The 11,625-nt window shown below is 43.5% G+C and overlaps 1 long non-coding RNA gene across 1 annotated transcript; it reads left to right on the forward strand.

The window, feature by feature from the left end:
* Positions 1–7,415: 7,415 nt before the first annotated feature.
* LOC310827030 lies at positions 7,416–10,709 on the forward strand. Its single transcript, XR_014556150.1, has 3 exons — positions 7,416–7,483; positions 8,833–8,901; positions 10,674–10,709. It is a non-coding gene; the product is annotated as an uncharacterized lncRNA (long non-coding RNA).
* Positions 10,710–11,625: the final 916 nt, after the last annotated feature.

The following is an 11,625-nucleotide window of genomic DNA, read 5'->3' on the forward strand; positions in this document are numbered from 1 at the left end:
TCCATGCTTTGTAACCACGTTTTTGCACCATTGCAGCCCCAGGCAACAGTGGGTACGTGATTTTTTGGGGGCAGGCTGTAGCCATGGACATGCTATGTGATCTGATGGTGAATTTGAGGTGACCCAATGCAAAGATCCTGAGGATCCATGTGGATCCATGCTTTGTAACCACGTTTTTGCACCATTGCAGCCCTGTTTTTGCATCAGATCATTGCTATGTGATCTGATGGTGAATTTGGGGTGACCCAATGCAAAGATCCTGAGGATCCATGTGGATCCGTGCTTTGTAACCACGTTTTAAGTGGGGAGGGAAGGAAAAATATAGAAGGGACAAGGAGCACGAGAGGGGTGTGCGGAGAAGCAGCTGGCTAAGAATGCAGGAGAGGGGTTTAAAGGGGGGGGGGGAGGAAGGCAAAAGTCCACCCACCCACTCAAGCCAGCCCTCTCTCTCTCTCTCATCTGCATGTTTTCCGCTGCCTGCCGAGTCCCCAGACGCAGCAGCAGCAGCAGCACCACCGGAGCAGGGACGCTCTGCTTTCCTCTCTACTTGCCTGGAGGGGAGGGGTTGCCTGGAGGGGAGGGGATTTCACTGCTCTTTGTTCCGTCTGAGCAAACAGCAACCGAAACAGAACAGGGTGGGCAGTAAGACCCTGAGGCAGAATGCAGGAAAGCAGCAGCCTCCTCTCCTCCGTGATGGCACAATATGATTTTTGCCATGCACTTGGGACAAAGGGCTCCAGGGACCACACATTTGCTCTATAACACGCACAGACATTTCCCCTTACATTTTAGGAGAAAAAATCTGCGTGTTATAGAGGGGAAAATACGGTATATGTAAGGCCCTAAATGGCACCTGTATGAATCTGCCTGGGGCCTATGATGTAGACCAGGGCTTTTTTTCCCAGCTAGAAAAATAGCTCCGATGGAGACAATTTTCAAGGACCTGTAGGTAAGGTTCATCAGGCTGGTGGGCACAAGCGACAGGACCTTTTCAGTGATGCTCATTCTTATGGACTTTTCTTTTAAGGCTTTAAATGCTTGGATGCTTCAGTCCACTCTTAACTGAGCAATGATGCTGATCTAGAAGACATAGTTTTAATGGGTGTAGATTTGGGGGGCTGCTTCTGGTCTATGATCATAATAAACTGATTGGTTGACTGATATTTTTGGTTTATATTTGAAATTGAATGTTGATGCTGGTGCTTCTGTTATTTTATTATTATTTATTTGTACATTGCCTTGAAAGTGTGTGTGTGTGTGTGTGTGTGTGTGTGTGTGTTATTCTCTTTGGTTTTCTGCTGTTATGTATCTTGTTTCAGTTGCCAAGGCAGGAAGAACTGGGAAGGACGGTTTGCTTCCTTCTAGTATTTCAAGCGCTGCTACATTTCATCTACTTGGCACAGGTGGGTGACAGATGGAACACACATAGGAATTCTCTGGCAGTGGGAAGACAGTCGGTTTGAGAAAGTGGCTGCAACCCTGCAGTGTAGCACATTGGTAAATATTGCAGAGGAGAGGTAGGACTCATGAGACCAATGTTTTTGTTGGAAGCCTCCACATGCTACAGACCCAATTCTGTGGCCCCCTCCCAATCGACAGCAAGTATTTAAAGGGTGGTGTGCAATTACACAGACACACACACACACACACACACACACACACACAGAAATCTTTTTTATTTGATTTTACAAATATAAATTTAAAACCATACCAAATGTACAACCATATAAAGAGATTACTCTGAATCTTGAGACTTTTCCCCATCCCCTCCATGGGTCCTATTGTCAACATTTTCAACTGCATATTATTTCATAATCTATATTTTATATCTATCCATATTGTCCATAGTGTTTGTTACCTTACAAGCGAGGTTAAAATCCTGCTAATGTTTTCACCTGCTTACAGTGGTCTCCTAGATAAATTATAACCTTTTCCCATTCTTTCTTGAATTTCTTGTCTTCTTGGTCCCTGAGCTTTCCAGTTGGTAGTTGCTTATGTGCAATTAATGCTATTTCTTGGTTTGTTTATTTATTTAGCACATTTATATACCACTTTTCCCTCCAAGGAGCTCTGGGTGGTGTACGTGGCTCTCCCCCCCCCCATTTTGTCCTCAAAACAGCCCTGTGAGGTAGGTCAGGCTGAGGGACTGACTGGTCCAAAGTCACTCAGTGAGATTTGTGGCTGAGTGGGGATTCGGACCCTAGTCTCCCAATTCTAAACACTGACCAGACTTGCTCTTTTTAGGGGACAAATCAAAGTGCCCCATTTTCATTGGTTCATGAATTGCAGCTGGGGGTTTGGCTGTGTATCGTCCAGACTCCTCCATTCACGTCAGATGTATGATTAACAGCACAATCCTACTCCTGTCTAAACAGAAGGAAGTCCTATCCAGTTCATAAGCTTTACTCTCAATCTCTCTGCGTATAAGACTGCAGCCTAAGAACCTTACTGAGGGAAGAACCCAAAAGGATTGGATTGGGTTTAAAAAGAAAGATGTCACATGAACTGTATTCCTTTTGGCTTAATCCTGTCAAGTCTCATGTTTCACCAGTTTCCAGCGTGCAGAAAGGGAAGGGCAATTATTTGCTAATTTGGGCCTGGCAAACTTCCCAACATGGTATGTGCAAGTTCACTTAACAAGGGCCTGATGGTGATGTCTTTTGGCTGATATTTTTTCCTGTTTTATTCACTGCCATTCTCCATATAATTGTATTCCAAGGCGATGGTTTCTCTTGACAGATGAATTGCTTTTCATGCTCATCAGTAAGGCATTTTCCTGCAAACTGAGATGGACAGGTAATATTGTGACTTATGGATGCTGCCTATAACATGTCAATTGCTTTGTTGGGTATTCTAATTGTCCCTTCTCAGAAACATCCCGTATACAATAATATTAAAAAGACCAGACTTATCTGTTGAGAAGGATTTCCCCCACCTTCACACAACCTTTCCGTTTAAATTACACTTTTAAGTAGTTTGATATGGAAGATCCTTTCAAAGAAGAAGAAGAAGAAGAAGTAAAAGAAGAAGAAGAAGAGGAGGAGGAAGAAGAAAAAGGAGCCTGTTGGACTTGACCAGTACTTTTGAGTTTCTTTGGGCAGAGAAGGCTTTCCAAAATAATGTCTCTACTGAGGAACACCTGAGCATCTGTAGTTGAACCAAGGGAATCAGCTTTTTGATGCTGGAATGTTTTGAACTTTAAGGAACTGGGAACTAGAAGTCAGCTTCAGCATAGTCTCCAGGGATCCAGTCACTTCTAGGATAAAGAAGCAATCAAACAGTGGCGGATCCTCAACATGTTATACCAGCAAAAACGGCATTTTAGAATGTGCTGATAGTATGTGCTGATCACTATGCAACTGTCCTGGAACCTTATCTGTGCATTACAGGATAGCATTAGAGGCAGCTGTGCTGAAATGTGATTCCCTTTGTCCCCTGAATCTGTGAGTCATTTATTTACCGTCAGCTCTGCCGCTAGCCATTTCTTTCAGTTTTCTTCTGTGTACTACTAGGAAAGATTACCTACCATAAAGGCAGCCTCTTTTTGTTAGTGACTCTGACTACTGGGTTCAGAAGCTGGAATAGTACTAAGGGCTGTGCCGTTAGAAATCAGCCTTCTACTCAACGGTAGTAGGATGGACATGGATGCATAAATTCACGGGACAGTAAAGATTATGCTAATAGTGTGGCACCACTGTTAATCAGAAGCGCCAAAAGGGAAGTGAAATAAAAATAACCTTCAGTAACAGAATGCATATCTTCCCCGCCAGACAAAACTGGGAAGTTGCTAATTAAAGCGAAATAATGGATTCTGGTGCCATCTGCTGGCTGTTTGCATGCTGCTTAGAGAAGTTCCAAAATAAAATTTCCTTTATTATGTACACTCTAACGCTGTTTGTTAAATATGCTTCCCTGTCAAAAGATACCACAAAACCAACAAAGCAGCCTTTAGAAAAGCAACAATATGTAATATGTTTATTATTTTCACTCTACTATTCTTCTGATTATTGTTATGCTACGCCTTTTTTATTTGCTGCATTTGATGAATGTTGTTTTATTATGCTGTAATCTACCTTGCAATTTCTTTGATGTGGAAGGTAGTACAGTGGTACCTCTGGTTACATATGCTTCAAGTTACAGACTCCACTAACCCAGACAATAGTACCTCGGGTTAAGAACTTTGCTTCATGATGGGAACAGAAATCTTGCTCCGGCGGCGCAGCGGCAGTGGGAGGCCCCATTAGCTAAAGTGGTGCTTCAGGTTAAGAACAGTTTCAGGTTAAGAACGGACCTCCAGAACGAATTAAGTACATAACCAGAGGTACCACTGTACACAAATATTTTTAATAAATGAATGAACAAAATACTCCAATTCCAGGTAGGAGATTCACCCAGACATTTTAAACCACGGTCTCCAAACTTTAGAATTCAGCTGCAGTCACACAGCGCCATTTATCTTGTCACTTAGGATTCAAACTGTTTACTTCCACTTTTTATTTACTTTTTTATTTTAAAAGCCCAATTAATTCATGCAAGATGGTTTCATTCCAGCTTCACCTGATATACTTTTAATCCTTCAACAAAAAGCAAGTGCCTTGCTGCCCCCTGTTGTCACTTAATATATGGTTATGGCCTCTGATCATTTTGGATCAGGGGTCAGCAACCTTTTTCAGCTGTGGGCCGGCCCACCATCCCTCAGACCATGTGGTAGGCCAGACTATATTTTTTTTGGGGGGGGGGAATGAACGAATTCCTATGCCCCACAAATAACCCAGAGATGCATTTTAAATAAAAGCACACATTCTACTCCTGTAAAAACACACTGATTCCTAGACCGGATTGAGAAGGCGATTGGGCTGCATCCGGCCCCCAGACCTTAGGTTGCCTACCCCTGTTTTGGATGGACATATTTTAAAAGTATTTTCTACCTAAATCCAGAGTACAGACCCAATTTCTCTTGTGAAACAGAGAAACTGTTCAGTCACCAGGGTAAAGCCAGCAGGCTGCATTAGCTTGATACGTTCTACAGAGAAAGTAGCAATACAGTGGTACCTCGGGTTACATATGCTTCAGGTTACAGACTCCGCTAACCTAGAAATAGTAACTCAGGTTAAGAACTTTGCTTCAGGATGAGAACAGAAATCGTGCTCCGGCGGTGTGACAGCAGCAGGAGGCCCTATTAGCTAATGTGGTATCTCAGGTTAAGAACAGTTTCAGGTTAAGAACAGACCTCCAGAACAAATTAAGTACTTAACCAGAGGTACCACTGTGATTTCCAGGAATCCTATTGTATCAATCAGGGTGCTGTAGTATTCAGCAGAAGATGGTACAATTCACGATAACATTCTTATCCTTCTCCATCTTGAAATATTTTGACCCTGAATGGAAATTGACAAATATGAATATGAAGCCAGTTCACCATTCACTGTCAGAAAATGTTTCCTGATATTTAGTTGGAATTCGCCTTTCTTGGCTTCAGGTTACAAGAAAGGAGATTCTGACTAAACATCAGGAAAAACTTTCTGACAGTAAGACCTGTTCAATAATGGAATGGTCTCATCTGGGAGGTTGTGGGCTCTTCTTCCTTGGAGGGTTTTAAGCAGAAGCTAGATGGCCATCTATTATTCTATTGTCAACAAGAGAAGATTCATCTAGGACACAGGTAGCCGATATTGGTGTTGGACTCCAACAACCTTCCATCACAGCCAAGATGGCTGAGGTTCCAGGCTAGTAGGATTTGGAGTCCACAACGCCACAATGGCTACCCCTGGTCTAGGGAGTGTCATCTGGGTCCAATGTTGTAGAATAAAACAGGTGTTGAAGAAAAAGGTTTCTAGTAAATTGAAGTTTTTTTAGCCAGGAATAGAGGCTGACCAACAGCAGAGAATGATTGGATGCTGAACTCGAGCGACCTTGATCCAAAATATCTGCTGGAGTTTGCACGCTTTGTGACCCAAGTTTGCTTGTGGTTTCTACATTGAAGTCAGACAAATTGCACAAATTCTGATGTTTAGTAAGACAGGAAAATGTTACTCCTCCTTTAGGAGGAAGCAGCTATTCTGTTCAAGACGCAATGTGGCTCGCAAAACAATGAATCATTCATTTGGAGAGAGGTCACCAAAGCATCTCATACCTATGCAAAGCGTAGTACAGACTGCAACAATTTCACAAGTTCTCAAACTGTGTCACTTACAGTTTATTGCAGAAAAGGTTATGACTTGTTAGAGCAGCCATCTTTGACCTTGAGTCCTCAGTTGTTGGACTCATCAACCTCTGCCGGCTTAGGCAAGGGCATGGATGATTAGGAACTGTAGTTCAACAGTATATGGAGCCCAAAGACTGAAAAAGGCTGCGTTAGTGGAAATTGACTGAATATGACATGCTGGCAATTTTCTGCATCAAGGAATCCTTTTTACGTGAGAATTTTCAGAGGGGCAGCCATGTTAGGCTATTTCACAGAAGACCAACAGAGGCTACATACCAGAGGCACCACATTCGGAAGAACATTGAGGGAGCCAAACACAATGTCCTGATGTTGTACGATGTCCTGATATCGTACTACACTCAGCTCTGCACCCGGCCTGAACAATGGGGGGGGCCACGACCCCCTCAAAAAAAAGTTGGAGGGCCCCAAAGAGCATTGGCCCCTTGGAGCCAGTGCCTATGCTACATAAGCAACATATATTTAAGGCAAATGGCTCCCCTCCCCAAGAATCCTGGGAAGTGTAGTTTATCCCTCAGAGCCACGATTCCCAGAGCCGTTAACAAACTAAAGTTCCCATGATTCTTTGAGAGCAATGATGTGCTTTAAACATATGGTGTGTATGCCGCCGCTGAAACTTGTGTCAACTTAAAGCATAACTAATATATTATGGCATAAACTTTCATGGACTGGAGAGTCTACTTCATCTCAGATGTCAAATGTGGCATCCTGAGTTACAGTAATATATATACATGATTTGGCTGGGGGCTGCAAACAGTGACAGGGGGGTCTTCACAGGGGGCAACATGCAGTTGTGTGAGAGCTCACCTGCAGTCTGAGGTGACACTGCCCAGGCAAATATTTCCTGCCTCAGTGAGAACTAGGCCACAGCTAACATGGTGATGATACGAGTGAGAAGTTGCCATAGCTACCAGCTGAGTCATTTATGAAAAATGAAATGCTGATCTATGGCTAGGCTGACATTCTCTGACATTCTCTTATTTTAGTTTAATTCATAACAGTATCTTTTGTGGATCTGATTGAAAAGGAAGCTATGATCCCTTTGTTAAAATATTCAGCCTATTTGACAGTTTCCAACTCAACACTTATCAAATTTGAATTATTACATGAAAGTTATTAGGCTTTGAGGGGAATAGCTATCAGTTTCGCAATTTATATTATTTTAAAATAAGCCACTGTTGTCATGTTCTGTAGCTTACATTTTTTGGGATGAACAAGAAAAGTGATCTATTTCACTGCAGCCATGTTTTTCGGGTAAGAGTTTGCAAGCTTTCAAGTCTGCAGCCTACGGCAAAATCTACTTTCCTTTTTTTCTTCAAGCACATTACTTAGCCTGCTTTATGGTAAACATAGTTTCATCCTACATGGTTACTGCTGAAAACTTCAATGCTGACAGCAGTTTATATGATTATTTATTCTGCTTAAGGAGCATCAGGGCACTTGGCGTGTACAAGTTATGTGAGCATGCCACGTGAAATGCTTGCATCATGCACATACGTCACAGCTGAATATTGAGGTGGCCCTCCTTGAAAAAAATGGGGTGCCCTTGACCCCTCAGCCCCACCACCAAGATGGTGCCCCTGACAGAGACTGAATTGAGAAGGGAATTTGCTTGACATGGGAAGAACTATTAAGCAGCAAATGTCTGATCTGCTATGCCTTCCAGACAAAAGATAAGCCATTTTGTGTTATCCGAGAGTAAGAAAGCCTCAGCTTCTGTAGCAGAAGAATGATATGGTCAGCCACATTGCCTCAAAGACCATTGCATTGATCCAAGTTGCAGCACCAGAATTCCAAAGCATTTTATCACTTACAGCAGTTACAGCTTTCTTTTTGCCAATCACCCATGAATTGATGATTGCCACGGCAAACATCCCCCAATCTTGTGCTCTCCAGATGTTCTGTATACTGCTTTGTAAACAAAAACTCTAAGCAATTTATAAAGAATATAAAACATACATTGAAAATGTTAACAAAGGTTTTTAAAAAATCAGAATGGAGATAAAATGACCCAATATCCCTGAAGGAGTGTCTCCACCCCCATCGTTCTGCCTGGACACTGAGGTCCAGCTCTGAGGACCTTCTGGTGGTTCCCTCACTGCAAGAAGTGAGGTTACAGAGAACCAGGCAGAGGGCCTTCTCGGTAGTGGTGCCTGCCCTGTGGAACACCCTTCCATCAGATGCCAAGGAAATTAACAACTATTTGACTTTTAGAAGACATCTGAAGGCAGCCCTGTTTAGTTAAGTTTTTAATGTTTGGTGTTTTTAGTATTCTGTTGGGAGCTGGCCAGAGTGTCTGGGGGAAAACCCAACCAGATGGACGGGGTATAAATATATTAGTATTATTATTATTATTTCAATTGTTACTAGAAATTAAATCAATTATAATTGCAGATTATAATATATGTCAGCTTTATGGGAGTTCCAAAGTGTAGGAGCTGCCACAGGAAAAGGTCCATTTCTTACAAATGTGGAATGAACATTATGTTGCTCTTGTTAAAGTGCCCATTCCATAGATTGAAGAGTGGAGGCCACTAATGATATGGAAAGTAAGTGCATTTACTTAAACATGATTTATTTTAACAATGTAATTTGTCTAATTGTAGAAGCTGAGAGTCCTCCATATGTGGAACCAGACAGCCCTAACCTCACCATTGCCCCACTCCATCCTCTTATTGGTAAGCAGCAAAGACACTGGTGTCAAGGGGGAGGGGCAGTTCCATGGCTCTGTCCCACCACACACAAACATGACTGGGGAAAAGTTACCTCATGATGCCTTTAACTGAAGTATGGGCACCCAAGGAGCCTGCAGGGTGGAGACTGCAGATGAGATTATTTGTACAATGCAAAAACTCGCAAACACCCCTCAGTCACCTCAAAAGGAAGGTAAATAGGACAAAATTCCTGTGCCCTACATCCATTTAACAGTTTTTGAATGCAAATTCTTTTCTCATCTACAGAGAATAATGGTGGTTGTTTTGTTTTTTAAAAATCCCCTCACTTTTACGACTTCTGTAAAAGAGAGATGTAGCTACCAATATTGTCATCCCTTGGATTTTGAAATGCCCTGTGATGCTTCACAATTTCCAAGGCCTTAGACTATTGATCCTATCCATTTTTGAGGTAGGTCTTCTGAAGAAGCCACAAACTGGGTATCTCATTGTGGAGAATTTGGAGGGATGCTAATTGCGTTACCCAATCTGACCTGAAGGTGATGTGATTAGCTCCAAAAGTGTATGTAAATCACAGAAGCCAATTATTTCAGAATTAATGCACCACCCTTGAATTTGAGTCTGATGATGAGCAAATTGCTTGTTTGTTGGAAAAGAGGCAGCTGTGTTTGTCTCTCTCTCATTATGTGCCTAACCAACTGTCTGTAAATAAATCAGACAGACCCAGAGGACTTTACAGACCAGCAATTGCAATGAGCAGTATTACTACAGCCACAATTTTACTGTGCTCATCAAGGCCAAATGTAAGCAGGCAATACGCCACTCAACCGCAGCTTCAGTTTCATAAATACAAATCAAGGAAACGTGAGTTCACATGGAGTTTTCCCTATATGGGTGCAACACAGATACAGCACAGAAAAGTGTATTTCACTAGATCCTATGGCCTTCTGTGTTCAAGTCTGTGCCATTAGCCAACCCACTGTCCAAATGATCACCATTCTTTCCAATGTTTGCTGTTCTTACGCTTATTTTCCCAGGTGCTTGGAGTTTTTGAATCAGGCAGCTTCCCAGAGTCCACGCAGGGGTAGCCAACATGAAGCACCCAATATGGTACCCACGAGAGTGGTTGAACTCCAGCTCGCATCAGCCCTATGGTCAGGGATGATGAGCGTTGTAGCCCAAAATATCTGTAAGGTACCCCTGCCCATACGGGCCAGTCTTGCCAGACTCTAGGGTTGTGAGCTCATCTCACTCTAGAGGCCGGGAGCCAGCGCTGTCCGCAGACACTTCCGGGTCACGTGGCCAGCGTGACAAGCTGCATCTGGCGAGCCAGCGCAGCACACGGAACAGCGTTTACCTTCCCACTAGTAAGCGGTCCCTATTTATCTACTTGCACCCGAGGCTGCTTTCGAACTGCTAGGTTGGCAGGCGCTGGAACCGAGCGACAGGAGCGCACCCTGCCATGGGGATTCGAACCACCGACCTTTCGATCGGCAAGTCCTAGGCCCTGAGGCTTTAACCCACAGCGTCACCTGCATCAAATATCTGAAGTGATGTGCAAATATTGCTATACTTGAATTTTAGTTTACTGAGATGACCTTCTGTCCTATGCACTTATGTGTAATTTCTCTGATGACATTTACGGTACTTTCTGCTGATGCCAAATGATTTCCTTCCCTTTCCGAAGCTTTTCAGTTTACATGCACAATGAATCTCCCATTATCCCCCTTATTCCATTTTCCTTAAGCGATGCTGTGCTCTTTCTCTCCGAGCTGCAGGGACCTAATGTACTTTCAGACGTCGCTTCCCCCCACTGCCAGAGTGGACTCAACCACCTGCCCACACCTGATTGTGCAGTTGCTTCCTGTTGATGATGGGGCAACTGTTGACACAGACGTCATGAAGTGATTCAGAGCACCCTTACGCTGGGCTGCAGATGGGTACTATTCCAGTATGCCCATAAGTACTTCTAATAATAAAGAAGGCTTACATAAATCTAGATGGGAAATGGAAAAATATCAGAGCACCAAAGGCAGGCAGCTCAGTTCTATGAAGGAATAGTATTTTAGCATTAAAGAAGGAATCAGGACTATCTCAAAAATGCGAACTGAGGAAAAATATGTTCAAGCGAACATTTAATTGAAAAAGGCAGCAGAGTTTATTGCATCTGTGATTTCTGTGGAACTTAGGTCCAAGTAACAGCACTAAGGTTGTGGTTGTAAGAGGATCAGTGGCGTAGCGTGGGTTGTCAGCACCCGGGGCAAAGCAAGTAATTTGTGCCCCCTAACCCGTGGATTTGCGCCCCCTAACCCGTGGATTTGCGCCCCCTAACCCCCAGATGTTGTGCCCGGTGAGGCCGGCCCCCCCTGCACCCCCCACGCTACGCCACTGAAGAGGATAAGCTACAAACGACCTGGTCCACAGGATCAACTGATGAATGGCATCTCAGGGAATCGCAATGAGTCTATGGTCACAAGCAGAGGTATACTTAGGGTCCTTTGCATCCTTGGCAAGGAGCTGTATGGCACCACCCCTGAAAAATCACTTTACCACAATAGCCGCATTAGAAATTACTACATTCTGCACACCCCAAGTACTCAGAAGTGTCTGGAATGAGGGCGAGACGAGGAGGAAGGGTGAAAAAATCCACAAGTCTTTGTGCTGCGGTGTGAGAAGGCCGGAAAGCTTCTCCCACATTTGACCTTGCCACAATAGCGGCTGTGTGCCACC

The sequence above is a fragment of the Podarcis gaigeae genome, assembly GCF_964106915.1.
Source record: "Podarcis gaigeae genome assembly, chromosome: 11".
Lineage (NCBI taxonomy): Eukaryota > Metazoa > Chordata > Lepidosauria > Squamata > Lacertidae > Podarcis > Podarcis gaigeae.